The 19311-nt window shown below is 42.5% G+C and overlaps 1 protein-coding gene across 2 annotated transcripts in view; it reads left to right on the top strand.

Moving 5' to 3' along the window:
• Apba1 (amyloid beta precursor protein binding family A member 1) overlaps positions 1–19311 on the top strand; it is a 204775-nt gene that overhangs the window by 6777 nt on the left and 178687 nt on the right. The window contains exon 1 of one of the 2 annotated variants that reach the window (XM_028764033.1): positions 5007–5101. The exons of the other annotated variant lie outside the window; for it this stretch is intronic. The gene's annotated coding sequence lies outside the window, so the exon portion shown is untranslated. Of the gene's footprint in view, positions 1–5006; positions 5102–19311 lie in introns of those variants that run through there. 2 annotated transcript variants of the gene reach the window in all.

Below are 19311 nucleotides of genomic sequence, written 5' to 3'. Positions count from 1 at the left end.
CCCACCCCCTGGGGCATCCAGCCTTCATGAGGTCAAGGTTCTCTTTTAAAGTCAGTTGCCATCACCTCTGCCTTAATGACCTGTGTGATTGTCAAAGCCAGTTGTCTCACAGATAATAGGCTTCTGGGTTTCTGACAATGAGAAGAAAGTAATTAAGAGAATGCGCTACAAAATGGGGGAGCTTTGTAGGTATTCAAACATAAAGCAGATTTTTTTTCCTGAAGTGTGTGTGTGTGTGTGTGTGTGTGTGTGTGTGTGTGTGTGTGTGTGTATATGTGTGTGTGTGTGTGTGTGTGTGTTTGTGTGTGTGTGTGTGTGTGTGTGTGTGTGTGTGTGTGTGTGTGTGTGTATTTGAAGTGGTAGTTTCCTTTTATTTTGGTGTCTGTGAAGTGACCATGAGAAGTTGTCAAGAAGTGTCAAAGCCCACCTTGTCTCCCAGGTTCCCCCAGAAGCTTCCTCTTCCATTCTGTGGTGTACTTGCTAGAATCCAATGAATGTGAATTGTTTTTCTTCCAAATAATGCAAGGATCTACTGCCTGACTTTTGATGATTCTGTATCTCATGATCAATTTTGTATTTGGTAGTAGTTACATATTAAAGAAGTATCCTTGATGAAGGATACCTAAGTATCCTCCCCTCTCCACAAAACTATAGCACAGTTTTGCAGACAGGATCTTATGCTGTTGGCCTAGCTGCCTTTGAACTAGCCATCCTCCTGCCTCAGTCTCACTTAGGAGTAGGTTTGCAGGTGCCAGGTCAATCCAAGTTTTAGCATATTTTAATGCAGTGGGAAAGTTTGTCACTTAAAGAAATTCCATTTAACAGGAATAAGTACCTCCTAGCGTTTCTATTTAATGAGTTAGGATTGTTATACTAGACTTTACTGCAGTGGTTCACATTTGATTGTAATGGATTCCTGCATGTTCTTGACCATCACTCTTAGTGAGAATACAACTTACCATGGATACTTACTATAGATGACTGTGCACGAATATCCTCACTCCCACACCACTGAAGCAAGTGTGTTCAGCAATATCTGTCTTCTGTTACATGTGATGCCATTTTCTGCTCTGTTCTGCTTCTATTTTCTCATGTTTGCCAACACACCAAACTGATCTCAGGACTAATGGGCCCTGACACACAGTGTAAAACACACTGCCCCATTATATTAAGCCTGACAGAAGGGTGCTTATTTTCTTATAATACAAAATAATTTCATGTCTGAAGGGTTTTTCTATTTGTTTCAAATCATTAATATATTTGGGTATTTGGTGTCGTGGGTATAGATGTCATAACACTCAGAATGGGACACATTGTTTTTGAATATGTATTTTATTTCCAAAAGGAGAAATTATTCAAGGTATTGAAAAGTATGCAAAATGGAATGAGGAGATTGGGCTGGTTCCCAGCTAAATCTGGTAGCTTCCTGGGAGTATAACCTGGAGTGTGTGGCTTCCTCACTGGTGGGCTCCTGTCTCCTCATGGGTCTTTCCTGACCCCACTTCCATCTGAGCCCCTCTCCCAGCTTGTTTTCCTGTAGTGCCTGGATGTTCGGTTCAGGTATTGAATTCTAATTTTAGTTGACTGTATTTTTCTTAGTTGTGGATATAGTTTTTAATATCCATTTTTTTCTTCCAAATGACTTGGAAACACACAAGTCTTTTTGCCTGAGCTGACACCTGAGGAAGTTTTGTTCTGAGGGAGCCAGAAGTTAGTATATAGATGAAAGTTTCCATGGTGACGGGATGACCAGAAGCCTAACTGAATCTCCTGTGTATTGCTGAGGGCTCCATGCATGCTAGGCGAGTATCCTGCCAATGAGCCTCATTCTCAGCTCAAGCCTACACTCAAGTATGATTGCCCAATTCATAGCTGCCTAGTTGTGTAATGGACGCACGAACTAAATCCTTCTCTACAATCTCAGTGCAATGACTACACACAAAACTAACACAGAGGAGTGCGAGGTGGTGTGGTACTACACAGCATCCGCAGGCCTAACTCAGGTTTGCCTCCTAATGATTGTTATGACTTCAAAGCTGCATCCGCAGAAAAATTATAGCTGAGATGGAGCCTTGAGACTCACCATGGACTTCTCAGAAACCAAAGAACAAGGCAAAGGGACCTATCCTGAGGCCCATGGACAGGAATGAGGTTCTGGACCCCAGGTCTATTCTGTCTTTCTGCCCTCACAATGGCTTCATACTATAACTGCTCAAGCTGGACCCTCGGTTATGATGTTTCATCTGTATATGTGAGTGAGGGAGAGGGGGGATGGGGAGTGAGAGACGGTGTGTGTGTGTGTGTGTGTGTGTGTGTGTGTGTGTGTGTGTGTGTTGCATGGACTTCTCTCAGGTCTAGATACCAAAGACTCAAGACAGGTTAGAATATGATGTCACCATAAGCCACCAGCAATGAGCAAGGCTTTGTCTCAGCTTTCCCAGATGCCAAAGGTCAGTAACGAAACATGGCCTTCCCACAGCCTCCCACGCTGCCACTGGAAAATCTAAGTGAGACCTAAAAGGCTAAAGTAAGGTAGACACGCCTCTTCCCTTCATAATGACACTAAGCAAAACTGACTCCTAGTCCTTAGCACCACCCTCCTCTATGCCAACAGTGGCAGACTCATCTGTTGAGAACCAGAGAATAAATAGGTTCCATGCCATGAAGTCTCTGTCACAGCGTCTCGCCTTTGCTGCTGTGCACAAAAGCAGCTCTTGACACTGTGGTGGTCAGCAAGCATAGCTGTGTTCTGACAGGTATATTCAAGGATGCTGGCATTTCTTAAGATTGTCACATGTCAGAAAATTTTAACTGCTCTTAATATTTTTTTTTCAGCTTCCTAAAAAATAAAGAGCTGTTTCAGTTCTTAAGCATTATGGTGGCAGGCACTTGAGTAGGTTTGTCTCACGGACCTGAGTTTGCTGACTCATGTTTGGGTTTTCACAGAGCTTTAATTCACCTCAGAGTCTGCCAGGTCAGGCCCTGTCCCTTGGTGCACACAGTGCACCCGTGCACGTACACTTCCTGTATAGTGAGTATTCACTCACTAAACGTCTGGAGAACCTTGCTTGTCTGTGCATCCTATTTTTCTGTCTTATGAAAGGAATTCTGCCTCCACTCTAACAAACCTTTGGAGTGACCAAGTTAATGTCTTGTGATTAAATTTAGGGGCTCTGAGATTCCTGCCTTAAAGTTTTACCCCCTCAGCTCTCTACCGTAAAAGGAAAAGAATGTCAGAAGAAAGAAGGGAAAACAAACAGACCAAACAAAACAAAGCCAGTATTTCAGCAGGAAAGGGGCTTGCTGGAGAGAACTGCAGGGCCCAGGGCTTCCATCCATCCCTGGGCTCTCTGTCCCTCAGGCCGAAGCACTTCTGGGCTCTGCTGGTCAGCAGCTCTGCTTTCGAGTGTAATTTCCTTGAAATTGGACAGAGGATTAGACTTCCACACTAGCTATACATAAAGAGAACCTAATGGAATGCTGTTACCTTTTGTGTATACTGAGGACTCACACACGTATTCTCTCTGGAGAGCAAAGGCTTGACTATATCTCCTGTCTCCAAGCTTGGAGGCTGGATTATTAGGAAGTATATAAATTTGAACTCATCTTCCCAAATGGGGTGTGCAAACACTAGAAGCTAGAGTGGTAGTTGCATGTAGTGGGCCAGTATCTTATGGTAAAAAGAGATGCTCCCAACTTATGATATGTCCTGATAAATAAAAAGTAAGTAGAAAATCCATTCAACACCCCTAACCTACAAAACACCCTGGCTAAGTAACGTACTTCATTGTAGAGCATCGGCTGTTTGCCTTTGTAATCTTGTCTGGCTGTGAGTGAGCTTCAGCTCCGTGTCACTTCCCAGCTTTCTGAGAGTATGCTATCCACATGTCAGCCAAAGAAAAGATCCCTATTCACAATTTAAAAGTGTGCTTTCTACCAAATGGATATAAATTTTGTGTCACCAGGAAGAGAGAAATCATAAATCTAACTATTGTAACTCAGAGTTAGGGTCTTTCAATTTCTGCAATGAAATACCATGACCAAAAAGCAACTTAGAGAGAAAGATTGTTTTGGCTTACACTTCCATATTGCTGTTGAAGGAAGTCAGGACAGGAACTCAAACAGAGCAGAATCCTGGAGGCAAGAGTTGATACAAAAGGCACGGAGGGGTACTGTTTACTGACTTTCTCTCCACATGGCTTGCTTAACCTGCTTTCGTATAGAACTTAGGACTACCAGCCCAGAGATGATGGCACCACCCACCATGGGCTTGGCCCTTCCCCATTGATCACTAATGAAGAAAATGCCTTACAGCTGGATCTCATGGAGGCATTTCCTCAAGGGAGGCTCCTTCTTCTCCTATGACTCTAGCTTGTGTCAACTTGACACACAGAAACCATCTGCATATAATTCTATAATGGGTCATTTTTTTTGTGTGTGTGATACCATATGTATGTATGTGTATGTGTATGTGTATGTGTATGTGCATGTGTGTATGAGAGTGTATGTGTGGTGTTGTATGCATATATTTAAGAGATTGGAAGAAAGGACTATACTGTATAACTGAGATAAAAACAATTAATAGTATAGATTTCTCATTAAAATTTATTAAAGAAAAGAACAATTAGGTCATTGTTCAAGTAGATACTTTATCTTTGCCTGCCAAAACTCTAAGTTGCTATAACTTGGGGGGAAAAAAGCATGTTATGTGTAAAATAAATTGTAACGTGTGCTTTTTACTTGGCATGCATTATGTCTGCTATGGCTCATCTTAAAGATAGAATGCAAAGCAAGTGTTAAAAGTGTGTGCTCCGTGTATGGGATGTGAGGTCTCTAAAGCCTGCTTGGGGACGAGGGGCTCGGGATTCTGTTCCTATTATGTCTAAGCTGCTCCACAGGAGACACAACATAGTGCTTTCCAGCTGTGCAAAGACTGCTTGCAAAATTACTCTTAGTGAATGAATGCGGATGGGGCGGGGTGTTAGGGGAGGGCAAGCTTAGAAATCGCTGGGTGGTGGTGGGTAGCTAATTATCCATCTGTTGCCAGTGTCTCATGCGGAAAGAAACACCCCTTGTAGAAATGGAGAAGGCGCTTATGAAGGTGAGTGATTTGAGCTTCATTTACTGTGTTATCTGAGCATCGTACTCATGTGAGACTTACCTTGTTTTTTTCCTAAGACTGATGCTTCCCTTTCTTCCCACTCTCCTCTCTTCCTCCTCCTGCTTGTGAAATGACAGTGGGCTTATTTAGAGCTTATTGTTTGATAGCTCTCTTTTATGCTGGAGGCTTTTAGCCAATGTCTGACTGTCACTGGTTGCCCATTCTTAGGGTTGTGACACTAAAGCTGTCCAGAAGATCTATAGCTGCTGAGGTCTGGCTGGTGCTGGTCAGAGTCTGTAGAAGCTGACACAGAGAAGGGAATCTGTGGCTCTGGGCTGTTCTTTTAAGGAGATGTCTCTGTCAGGGAAACTGGGAAGGGAAAAGGAAGAAGTCAGGCCAGGGCATGATCTCAAAGTGCCCTGTAGGGTCACCTCACCCTGGGGGCAGGGGATGCTCAGAGTGGTGTGTCACTCTAGCTCAGCGTTTACCTTCTAAGCTAGAGAGGCTTTTGGTTCCTTCTGCATGCCTGTCAGACATTGGTGAATCCATGCGGTCTGTCACAAGAAAGAACTCTGCATGCTGCTGGCTTCAGGTGACAAGTGTGTTGCTCAGAGTAGAGGCTGTGAAAGCCCACTGGATTCATCCAATATATCATCTGTTTCCAGAATGTTCTTCATGCCATTCTTTGATAGGCTTGCAGCACTAGGTTCTACCACCTCACTATTGCAAAGGAATCTGTTGAAATCTCTGGTTTGTGAATTTTCTCTCATATTCTCTTTATAGATTTATATATGTCCTATATCTTACACTCAGCAAAGTGGGTTCTTGAGGGGAAAAGGATAAATAAATTTAGTCTGTTTGCCATCTTCAAATAGGCACCACCCAAAACAAAAGCAAAAAGAGGGACTTTACAATTCCAATAGAAAGCTACTTTGCTTGCATGCTTAACATGTTTTATTCCTGGGGCTGGAGAGGTAGCTCCATGGTCAGGAACTCTTTCTGCTCTTCCTGAGGACATGGTAGTTTGCCCCTACCCATGTAGGGCAGCTCACAACTGCTGAAATTTCAGCTCCAGGGGATCTGATGCCTTCTTCCAACCTTCTTGAGTAGTGGCACTCATATTCATTTAAAGCCACACACTGGCACACACCTACACTTAATTAAAAATTAAAAAAATATTAAAAAAACATTGTAAAAATTTATATTCCTCTAATTTCATGAAAAGGGGCCCAATAATTGGTAATTAGCCCAGATAAGCATTTCTCAGAAGAGTACTATACTGGCCACAACAGTTATGTTGTGGTCATTAAGTTGGTAGTGGGGGCTGTGGCTATTGAGACATCTTTGGTCTCTGCTACCCAAGCATTTGTGTATCACCATCAGACACAGGCCAGTGGCCTTTTGGAGTCAGCTGGGACTCTCCCTTTTGTGCTGTCATGCACAGTTAATCTGTGGTGGCACTGAATCATAAGCAGGGCATGGAGCAGCACTTGGGTAGGCTTGGCAGCTCTGCCTTGCTGTTTAAGGGTCTCAGGCCTGCCTTCTGTCCCGAGCAGGGTGAGTGGATGACTGGATTGTGGAGTGGGTTGTGTCTCCAGCTCCCCTCGGCTCCTCTTCACCTCTTCCAGTGTTGGCTTCTCTTTGTCGGAATAAAGTCTTGTAGAAATCCCTTGGGCTTCCCTGTCCTTAAGTAGCAAAAGGTCAAATCCAAACTGTCAATCATGGAATACAATCAAGTATAAAAATAGAAATTCAAAACTCCTACCTAATCTTAATTAAAAACTATAGCATGGCCTAAATATCATAGAGAGTAGAAATACCAGGTGTCTAGCTTGTTGAAATTTTGCATATCTAAGACCTGTATTATTAACACTCAGATCATGGTCTATAACTCTAGTGAGGGTAGACCAAAGGTTACCTCAGGTTCCTTCACTGTTACTCTCTTATACCCATAGGCCCTATTCTGACCTCTATCACCCAAGAGCACTTTCCATATGACTGGAATCATTTAGTACACTACATCTTTGTCTGTCTTTGTTTAATATTACTTTAGATACCCAGCTGTCCTGTATATCAGTAGTTTCTTCCACTTGCTGACTAGTTCATGTATGAATATACTGAGTTTACCCATTCTTCTCTTAAAGGACACTAATGTTGCTCCATTGCAAGCATTCATGTACATTTATCTTGGTGTATATACATACTGAGTTTTGTAGGGTGAGTGTCAAGGAGTGGAATTGTGGGCCATAATATAAGTATGTTCTTAGCTTAAGAGATTTTGCTGAATAGTTTTCCAAAGTGGTTCTACCAGCCAGTTTACATCCTCAGCAGCAGTTCATTGCTCTCTGTCTGCAGCAGCTCCTGGTACCCTACCAAGTACTTAGCACTGGAAAGTCTGGTCAGGGTGTAAGAGTGTAAAGCTTGTCAAGATTTAAACTAGCTGTTCCTCTTGCTCCTCTCTTGCCTCTAGCTTCTCTCTGTCCCCTTGCTCCTCCCCTTCTCCCCTCTCCATGTGCTCATGGCTGCTTGCGCTCTCGCTCTCTCTCTCTCTCTCTCTCTCTCTCTCTCTCTCTCTCTCTCTCTCCCTCTACTACCGTCCTGGCTACCCTCCTCATGCCCTGAATAAACTCTATTCTATGTTAAAATAAAAAATAAAAATAAACTAGCTGTTCCAGCTCAAGCAGGTTGATCCTGTGGGGTCCCCATTGTGTCCAAAGGAAACCTAATTCCCGTTTACTTGGTGTTAGAAAGGCCTCTACTCCTAAACATAGTCCCTACTCTATCCTTGCCCCCATAGGTCTGACTACCTTTGTTTTAATGATAACAAGAATAAGAAGCCAACCCTATGAGGCCTGTGTTGACCTCCTAGAGTTTGTCTTGGTGCCTTTTCCTGATGTTTTAGTCTTCTGAGGCTGTTATACCAAAATACCTCAGGCTGGGAAACATAAGAAATCACTTATGTTTTCACAGTTTGATGGTTAAAAGTCCAAGTCTGAAGTTGGTGGATCTGGATTTTTTGGAAGCTTCCTCCTTGGCTTGCAGAAGGTCACCTTTTTGCTGTATCCTTACATGGTCTTTCCTGTCTGTGTGTCCCTGGCAGCTCTTCTACACAACTCATGTCACCCAACCATGTCACCTCTACCAAGCCACCTTCCACTGTAATCATGTTAGGGCCTCTAGCTTCAAGAATGACCTTTGTGGGCTACATGCGTCAGTCTGTAACACTTGGTTTGAATGTCTGTTAGTAGATCACTCTGCCAACTCTTCAGTAACCTATGGAATAAGCAAAGGGAAATTAATTTTGTTAAGTTCATGTACAATCATAATTTAAATTCCTGTAACAGAAGCAAAACACACACACACACACACACACAAGTGTGTGTGTGTGTGTGTGTACAGATAGGTGAATTTTGCACATGCAATGATCAATGTAATCACTCACCAAATCAAGATATATAACACAACATTGTTTACATCTCTTAAGAGTTTCTCTTGTTCCTTCCTGCTCTGTGCCTATTTCCTCCTCCTCCTCGGGGGTAAGCAGTTCTCTGATTTACTGACCACTACTGATGATTCTTAAACTTCATACAAAGACAGCCACTGTGTTAGTAAACTTTACATCACTGTAGTAAAATACCTGAGACAGTCATCTTATAAAGAAAAGAGGCTCAGTTGGGTTCTTGTTTTTGAAGGTTTCATGGTCCATGTTCAACTGACTGTGTTGTTGCTTTGAGTTTGTGGCAAAGCTCCATCATGGCAGAAGTGGGTATGAAAGCAAATGCTTATCTCAAGACCAGGAAAACCAAAACAGAGCGCATGGAGGAACCTTTGTCCTATAATTCTTTTTGAGAGCATACTCCCCCCCTCCCCAATTACCTAAAGACCTCCCATCTGGATCCCTCTCTTAAATATTCCACCTCTTCCCAATACCTTGCCTTTAACTCCTAGGTCTTTGAGAAGGGTTCAAGATCAATCTACAACAATCATATACATCAATAACACAGTTATATCATTTTGATCAGTATTCTTTTATGTGACATAATTTCTTTGAGTTCCATACATATCGCTGCATTCATTAATAGCCTGCTTATCCTCATTAATATATGGCATTTGGTTGTATAATCACACAACAGTTTGTTTATCCATTCTCCTGTTGATAGACATCTGAGCTCTCTTTCATTTTGAGTTATTACGAGCTTAGCTACTGTAAACAATCTTGCTATCTATCCTTACTTGTGTCTTGAGTATATATTTAGGAGTTGAATTCCTTGGTCATAGAGATAGTCATTCGCCTATTGGAAACATTTTATTCCACTGTTTTGTTTTGTTTAAATTTTTATAAGTATTTTTGGGGGGTTGATGTAGTATGATGGGGGTGGGTGGGTGTGCGTGCACACATGCGCATACATGTATGTACACAGTGTTAAGCTAGCATTATACCACTGAGCTACAGCCCTAGGTCCTTCTTTATGCTTCAGTCATTGTGAGTATATGTGCTCTGTTTCAATACAATGAATAGTTGAGCTTGATTTGACTGTGAAGCACAGCTAACTGAATGTGATTTTCTTCTCTATGTATCAAAGGTGAACAAGGCCATGTGCATGTGGATTCACTGGATATGAACAGGCTATTATGCATGTTTGAGGAATGTTTTTTGTCAAACTCTGTTAAGCCAACAACCATCCACTAACAGGCATTTTGTTTGTTTTATCTGAATCAACAAGGTTATTCATTCGGAATATTTTCATTAGGATAGTTTTATGTGAAAGAAAACATGCCAGTGGATATTTTAACTTTAACATTTCACTTTTAAGCTTTGAGTTCTATTGTGACCAAAATATAACAGCTTCAGTCAGAGTGCCGTGGAGGCTCTCTTGGAAAACACACCCAGTCATAATGGAATGGTAGGTATCTGTGTGTTTCTTGCAGTGGGCAGCATGAGACCCCTGCTCAGAGCGTATAACAAATGCATCAACTCATTCAGTCCTCACAACAGATCTACAGGATATGCTGCAATCACAACCCTCTTTTAATGGAGGAAGATGGAGAATTTTAGTGGACAGATGCACAGAGAGGTTAGGCGATCTGCCCAAGCTGGGAGAGTCAGCACACAATAGAGCCAAGATTTGAATGCAGGTAGCCAAGGTCTAGAGTCTGTGCACATTTAATTGATAAACTATACTGCTTTTTTTTTTAACTCAGTCTCTTTAAACCTTTTGATCATACATGGGGAAGAGGTCATTTGGAAGAACATTCCTTTCTCATCTGGGGGCATTTCTCAGCCTAGACTGAAGCAGCTGAAATTTATTATTGCTTTATTTTTGCTTTAAAAGAGTCCATTATTATTATTATTATTATTATATATTATTAAAGAGTCTTTATTATTGCTTTAAAAGAGTCCATTAGTGAGATGTTTGAAGAATGCCACCCTGTTGTCACTGCCTTCAAATATCACATCAGTGCAACACTGTCCTCACCCCATGTACTCTAGGAGGTCATACTGGGAGATTCTGTTAGAAAAATGTTAGACATTAGTGCTCCAGAACTTTGTAGACCCTGAAAAAAAAAAACAATCTTTAAATGTTAGGGCCACTTACCCATGGCTGTGTGTTCCAGGGAGACATGAGTGCCACCATGTGACAGGGAGACCCATCCCATGCTGCCTATCTAGGGAAGGGACTTGGGCAGAGGGGAGAGCCTGTACAAGACTTTGGGAAGGAAGCTCGTATCTGCAGGGGACAGTGAGGGTCTGTTAGCTGCAGACTGAATCAGGGAACTGGCCAGGCCAGAGCTCCAGGACACCCTAAGGATCCTCTTTATTGTGCAAACAACAGGAAGCCATTTTAGCATTTCAAATAAAGACCTGATCAGATCTGTGACCTTCTCTGATCCTAGACTGGGAAGGGGCTGGAAGAGAAAACACAGTTATAACTTTACAGAGTGAACGTTGTTACTTATTCAGAGGCTGCTGCAGAACTCAGAGTGGGAAGAGCCATGGAACATCCTGGAATGAAGCACAAGAATGCAAGAGGCTGGAGAATAACGGGATGTGAGCACAGGAAGGATCCCAGGTGTTAGTCACTAAACAGGAGGTGAAAATTTTAAAACATTACTTAGTTGTGAGGATAGACAGGAAGAATATATTCAGCATGGAGGGGCTGGACAGATTGCTCAGTGGTTAAGAGCACTGGTTCCAGAGGACCCACATTTGATTCCCAGCACCCATATGGCAGCTCACAACCCTCTGTAGCTCCACTTCCAAGGGATCCAATACTGTCTTCTGGCCTTGATATGTACAGACACATATACACAAGCAAAACACCTAGTACACTAGGTATGGTGGCACGTGCCTGTAATGCCAGAAATGGAAAAGCTGAGGCTGGAGGATCACATGTTTAAGGCCAGTCTGTGTTTGATACTGAGAAACAGAAAAAAATAACAACGAAAAAAACAACCAACCAGCCAACCAAACAAACAGTAAACCATGAGCACAGAGAAGAGCTATTATAGCAGGCTACCAGGAGGGAGGCTGTCTGGATTTGCTCTTGTTGAAAAGCATGTGACTCTGTGTCAGGGGACACCTTGAAGTCCTTAGAACTTTTCAGTGGCTGGGTGTTCTATGTCATTAACATTGAAAACCTCTTCATGGTTTAAAAGACTTCTTGCCTATTGTATAGTGAACAGATAGGTTGAGAAGGGAAGTGGCCGAGCTATGGTTTATTGGTTTGTAAGCATTTGATGTTTTTATTGTTTATTTAGGTGGGTGGTGTGTGTAGCCACATGTTAGCATGTTTCCATGTGAGTCTGGACAATAGTAAAGCTTGCAGCCTGCCATGCTGACTTCCTAGAAAGATGACTTCAGCGCAGAAGTTTGTGTGTCCAGAGTGCTCCCTGTCACTTACGTATCTGACCCGGAACAGTCTCATTCTCTATCCTTTGCTCATCCCTGCTTTGATTTCCCCCAATCACCACTCCTAGTGAGAAATGCTGAGACGAGGTGCCCCTCAGCCGGCAACTATAAGGAGCTGGGAAGAAGCGTTGAACACACTGCTTCCTTCCTGCCTGGTGACCAGTGTTCAGCCGGGACACTGTGGACAGAGTACCTGAGGGCCCTGCAGTCCTGGCCTGTGAGCACTGTCTTTACCAATCTCCATGTTGGTTCCCCTGTGCTAGCCACCTGAAGCCCAGGCAATAGTCTGTACCTTGTTTAGAAAGCCCTGCTCAGGTTTCCCCGCTCCCTCCATTACTCCAGTTGCTTGGATTTCCTGGGAAACTGTTTTTTTAAGAACAGTTAAGGGGACAGTTGTAGACAGCCCAAGAAAGGTTTCCATTTTGTGTGTCTGTGTCCTTACATCTCTATAACAGAGATTCTGGTGCTTTCTGGAAGCCACTTTGATTTGGTGAGGTTTGTCTTTCTGTTTAATGGCAGGAGTGTTTTTAAATTACTGCTTTTGTGACCTTGAATTATAACCAAAGAATGAACTTAAGGAAAATATAGTCAGGAAGCCAGAGAAGGGACCAACTTCAGTTATTGTCCATCCTGGGAGCAGCCAAATAAAGATTATGTCTAATATCTGGCTACTTCATTGTTTTTAAAGCATTTTCCATATCCAGCTACCTTGTAAAATGCTAATAAACTTTTGGGATTGATATTAAACTTTGTGGATCGATATTAAAAATCATAATTTATAAAACTTCATTTATCTGAGGGAAGCAAGAAATAAAGAACACAGGATCCTAGGTCTGGCTTCCTCTCGTATATTTCCTGAAGAAAGACATTAATCAATGATAAGCTGTTATGGTTGGACATTGTCTGCTTTCTGAAAAGAAAAAAAAACCAGCCTATAATAGCCATTAAAATGTCATGCTGTTAATGAAACCTCTGGCCTGAGCATTGAGTTTTATTTGGTGATGGAGGTTCTGTCTGCTGTGACTAAGGCACTGAGTCCTTCTGGAGGAGTTTGAATATTAATCAAAATTAATTAATTACTAATGGTGTATTTCTTCATGTTGTGGTGACCCCAATCATAACATTTTTGATATCACTTTATAACTGTAATTTTGCTACTGTTATAGATCATAATGTAAATATCTGTGTTTTCTGATGATCTTAGGTGACCCCTGTGAAAGGGTCATTCAACCCCTGGGGGTCAAGACCCACAGGTTGAGAACTGCTACTCTAGAGGGGATGAAGAGAGGCTGCACGCAGGTTTGGCACATAGCAGGGAACTGTGTTTCCTCCCTCTTTACTGGTGATCTAGAAGAGCATGAACTGGTCTGTGTTCTCTGTCCCAGAATTTACTCAGGAAGGCACTAAGGAGCCTAAGGAAATAGCCTCTGTCACAGATTCCTGGGTTCCTGAGTATCTTCAGTCACTATACCCCCATCCTCCCTTCTCTTCCTGGCATGGTTCAAGTGTTCCCTCCAGCACTCACACAGGGGCATCTTCATTAGCAGTGGGATGGGCCTTTGAGGGAAAACTGGGGTTAGATAACATCACCAGGGTGGAGCCCACATTCTGGATCTGGAGAGGTAAAGGAACCCAAGCTGGCACATGCTTGCACACCTTGCTGTGTCATGATGCAGTCCAACGATGCCATTGCTCTAAGGTGTCCCAGCTTCCAGAGGCATGTGTTAAATAAGCCACTCCCCTTTGTACAGGACCCTAACTGGGGTATTTTATTACAACAACAGAATTTGGGCTAAGATGCCTCTCAGCTGTGGAACCAGAGGAGGAATAAAATGAGGAGACAGGAACTCTGCCCGTGACACAGCTAGCAGGAGGCTGTGCCTTAGGTGCTGGGCCACCCAGGACAATGTGAAGCTGTCATCACTCCAGCTCTCAGCCCCACAAGGCAATGCTATAGCATGCCTGCTGGCTTACCTGCAGACAGAGAGGAACCTAGAGTATAATCAAGGTCAGAGGTCAGAGAGAGATCCATGCCCAGAACACTTCCTCCTATACTCAGAGGAGGGAGGGCACAGTGAGTAGTGATTCACAGGCTTGCAAAAGAAAACAAGCAGGTTTCTATGTGTCAAGAAAATAGACTGGTAACAAACTCTGATACCGTGCCCCAGAATGATGTACAGTTATTAGCTCTCACTAAAAATAGCATACAAAGACACATGCATGGTAGAAACTTTATCAACTGTATATCTGCACAATAGAGGGAGTTGGTGCTTCTCTCTTGAAATCCCCATTCTGGTGAAATTTCTTCTGTGTAACAGAAACACAAACTCTACCCTGTTTGTATCTTGTCTCCTTTCACTTAAAAATATCTTATTTTAGTTTTCATAATTCTAGAAAAGAATTCCTGTAAGCTTATTAAAAGACAGTGTTTCAATCTAAGTGATGGCGGTGATGCACACTGTTAACCCCAGCATTTGAGAGGCAGAAGCAGGCAGATCTCTGAGTTCGAGGTTAGCCTGATCTACAGAGTAAGTTCCAAAACAGCCAGGAATACACAGAGAAATTCTACTGGAAAATAAATAAACAAATGACCAAGATAATATTTCCTATGATGGAATGGTTATATATCTATATATGTATATCTAAATCTCTCTCTCTCTCTCTCTCTCTCTCTCTCTCTATCTATCTATCTATCTATCTATCTATCTGTCTATCTCTGTCTATCCACACACTATATATGTATATGTGTATTATATGTGTATGTGCATGTGTATATGTATACATATTCATGTGTACACATACATGTGGGATTGAAATTATCTGTGGTATAAATGCCTATCCTTCAGGGTTTTAGATACAGTAGAGAAGGCAGCCTTGGCTGCCTCTGCAAAAGCAACCGAGTCATTACTGAACTAGACCTCCAGGATGGCTGATCCTCAAATAACGCCCAACAGGAGACCTCAGAACTGGTCTGACAAGAAAATGCCAGCTCTGCCAGCTCTCCACATCACCGTTTCTGTGTCAGGACTTCACCTTAGTCACACCTGTTTGCCTTACCATTCAGAGCTCAGCTCTCCCTCAGCCCCTTCCCCGGCTGCAGTAGAAACCTCGGAACAAGCATCCAGCATTTGCTCTTACTTTGAGAGATGTCTTGTCTGGCCCACCCTGGACTCCACAATGGTGAACATGCCACACAGAATGCTGTTTGAGCTGTGGGTGTCCAGGGAGAGAAACGTGTTTGGCATGTGTCATGTTGCTTTGAATCTCTGCCTTAACTGATGTTTCCAAACAACTGGCTGGTCTCTTGCCCCAGTCATGATCGAGAAACCGACTTTATTTTTTCTTGGCTTATGTGCCTTGAACAAATTAAATTTAAGAAGAAAAAAAAAAGCCCTTATCCATAGAATAATCATCAAGCAACTTGAAAATGCACTGGAAAAAAAATAGACTGTGTGTAAGTAGTAGCCACTCAAATCCTCAACCAATGTCTTAAAACCTTCCATTTCAGCCTCCTTCTCAAACTGTCATTTGAGGACACCCCGGCTCTTCTACTAAACGATCTAGTGACTGCTTCTAGCTCAACTCCTTGGCACCGCCTAATAGTCCTCCTGCTCCCCCTCCACCCCCATCCCTGCACACACCTTCAATTGCTAAAGTACAGACTCTTGTTCTCTGCGGCTGGTTCAGTCATAACCCTGCTTGAGCCCTCATCAGTCTCCACTCAAAACCGTCACGCTGTGAATACTGGACATCTTCCCGGAGGACCACTCGCACTGCTTGCTCAGAATCCATCAGCAGCTCCCAACTAATCCCAGGACAGACTCTACTCCCACAGCACTCGGGATAGTTCTCTGTCTAGCCTACTTGATGGTTGTCAACAAGCATCCCCCTACTTCCTCTGTGCAAACCAACCACACATACTCACCCTCCCCAACACTGGCCCCTGCGGCACTGCCACACTTTGTCCCGTGTCTGGGTGCTTTCTCTGAGTTCTGTCAGTTAAAACTCCCCATGCTTGTGTTTCTAAGCCTCTGTCATATCTGTCACTATTTCTCTAGTTGTTTTCTGGTTTTAGGAATCATCTGTTTTGAGCTAGTCGGTTGAGATGTTTATCTTATCAAACCTTCTTTATCCTTTCTTATTACATTCATTGTACAAAATTATGCATTCCTTTTTATCATTCTCATTTATATATATAATATATATATATACACACATATATATGTATATATGTATATATAATATATATACATATATGGCGTACTATGGTCTTACTCCTTGTTAAAGAACCCACCATCATCCTCATTCCTAACGTACTGGTTTCTGCCTTGTTTCCTTCCTTTTGAGTCTTTGGGATTCTTCTGCTTTAGGGTTTTTTTTATTGTTATTGTTTGGGTTTGTGTGTGTGTGTGTTCAAACAACATATATGGAGCCAGGTTTCTCCTTCCTTTATGTGGGTACTGGGGATGGAAGTCAGGATGTCAGACTGCATTACCTGGTGGGGCATCTCACCAGCTCCCTGTGTGCCATTGTTTCCTACACCCAAATGCGCTTTCTTGCAGTGTGAAATGGCATTATACTTCTGCTCAGGTCCCTATTACTCAGCGGTCACAATTAAGAAAGCATCTGGAACAAAGGTTTTAACGGTTGGCTTTCATGTAGCAAATGATCATTTAATCTCAGTCCACAAACATTTATGAAGCTGCTTTTGAATTCAAATCACTGTGCAGAAATCCTGCTAAGTTTAAAACAGTTTAACCTCCCAGTCTCATCCAGGAAATGGACAAGTTGGAAAGAAAAGAACACAGCCACTGAGCCTCCATTGGATGTCTTAGAAATAGCATTCTATGGGACGAGCAAATGTAGACAGAGACTGCCAGACTGTGATTGGCTGACAGCAGAGGAATGGAGGTGACCCTCTTACTCAGAGCTAACACCAGAGATTTAGGAGAAAGGAAGAAATTTGCATTGGAAGAGTACAGTATACTTTAATAGTCAGAGTCAGAAATTTACACTGTGGGACACTGTCAGTGCGTGTGAACAGGCTGTCATGGTAGCCATTTAGTTACTGTAAACCACACGAATTAAGAATTTATTCAACCATATTTATGAAGCATCTAGTTTGTGCCAGGCATGAGGGATAATAGTAATAACGTAGGGAATATAGCAGCTCCTCCAAAGATCGAAAGCTGTTCTCTCAAAGGGGAACAGATAATAAACAAACTAACAGGCAAATGTGTGATTGTGTGTGTATCTATACACATAACCATGTTATATTTTTACAGTGATGGAGCAAATGGAAGACAGAGTGATGGCAAACACTGGGACTAACACAGGGCTTGCTCTCTTAGATATGGCGGTCAGAAGACTTCATGGAGTGGGGGAGCAAGTCCTGTGGTGAATATCTGTAGGCAGAGCCCTCTAGACAAAGACAACGGGAAGTGCAAAGGCTTGTATACAGGAATGTGCTTGGAGAGGAAGATCAAGGGTAGTGGTCAGCTCCATGTGGACTTCCTAGGCCCAGAGGCTGACCACTTCTGCTCTACTCTGTCTTCCCTCCCTGAGCATCGTCCTCTAAGCCAATCCACTCACTCACTGATATAACCTCAGGCTTTCCCACCCATGCCCCAGTTCTGGAATAACAATTCTGGGACTTATTATTTATGAATAAATGCCTAGCCCAATAAGCTTGGGCTTGTTCCCCAACTAGCTCGTAGCTTAATCATCCTGTTTAAACTAGTCTAAATTCTTCCACATACCTGGTTACCTCTCCCCAGTTGCACGTGTCTGTCTCCTTAGAGTTCAGGGCAAATCTCGTCCTGTTCCTGACTCTATCCCAGAGTTCTCTCTCTCTCTACTGGAACTCCTACCTCCTATTTCCTGCCTCAGCTAATAGGATATCAGCTTTTTATTGGCCAGTGATTCTTCCATACAGTACATAAGAGATTCTGTCTATACACTGGACATTGAGCCTTGAGGTGTGAGCCCTGGATACATAGCCAAGTGGATATCATGATCAATCAGTCAGATTGACTCTCCTGAGAACTTGGATATAAAGACTTTATGAAGTGGTTAGAAGACCAATTGGGCTGGGCTGGGCCAGCCATATTTAGCTTATGTGCAAAAAGTAGTGAGGAGATATGACACAGGAGGGGAAAGAAGCAGGTACAAAAGTATGGGCACTGAGGAGGACAGACGTGCCAGTCCTCATTCCGGGCTATCCTGAAGCCTGTCTGTATTCTTACCACTCACATGGCAGCATACAATCATCTAGAGCTCCATCCAGTTCCAGGGGTTCTGAAGCCCTTTTCTGGCCTCTGCAGGTACTGTATGCACATGAGATACAGGCATATGTGCAGGCAAAACACCCATACATATAAATAAAATACTAAATAGTATTTTTTTAAAATATTCATACCATCCCCACAAGGTCCTTGTATCCCTTAGTCATCCCCTAAGTTGCAAAGCCCATATCCCCACAGTCTCGGGCAGCCACTCTGTGATTTCTATCCTTACAGAATTGCTTCTTGTGGAATTTCATATAGATGAAATCCTATATTGTGTAGCCTTTAATATCTTATTTGTCACTCAGGATGGTACTTAGAGATTAAATCCCTGTTGTTGCATGGGTCTATAGTTCATTTTATTGCTAAGTGCATTCCACTGTCATGGTTTGTTAATCCATTCATTATTTGATGCATATTTTGTTCATTCATTCATATTCATTCATTCTGCTTTTTTACTATTAGAAGAATAAGGCTGCTAATCTATTTGAATAGGTATAAAGATTTGGTTTCAGTCTATGGGTATAAGAGTGAGACTTAAGAATAAGGCATAAAAGAATGAGGCAGAGGTCATCACAGGAGACTTTACTCATCACAGAGCATGCTGGATTTTATAACAAACTGTATTAGATAAGGGGTGTGTGTGTAGGTGGAGAAAAGAAAGAAGAGAGAAGGCAAAAAGGAGAGAGTAAGGCAGAGGAAAAAGGCATACAGATGGAAGGAGAAGACTGAGTAATGGGTTAACTGTGGAAACTTGATAAATCCAACATTTTCAGACTAGGCCAGTAGGCTGGAGACCCACAGATGAGTTCAAACTTGGGTTCAGTGGTGTGTGCTGCTGGAATTTCATCTTGCTCAGAAGTCAGTCTTTGTCAACAGTTTTCCTGAGGCTCACCCATGTTATGGAGGATAATCTGGTTTGCTCAGCTTCAACATTTAAGTGACGTGTGTGTGTATACATGCATATATGTATACATATGTATATATGTGTATATATACATGTATACACACACACA

Source organism: Grammomys surdaster, unplaced genomic scaffold, assembly GCF_004785775.1.
Source record: "Grammomys surdaster isolate TR1022 unplaced genomic scaffold, NIH_TR_1.0 141, whole genome shotgun sequence".
Lineage (NCBI taxonomy): Eukaryota > Metazoa > Chordata > Mammalia > Rodentia > Muridae > Grammomys > Grammomys surdaster.
This window is presented reverse-complemented; position numbering and strand designations above follow the sequence as displayed.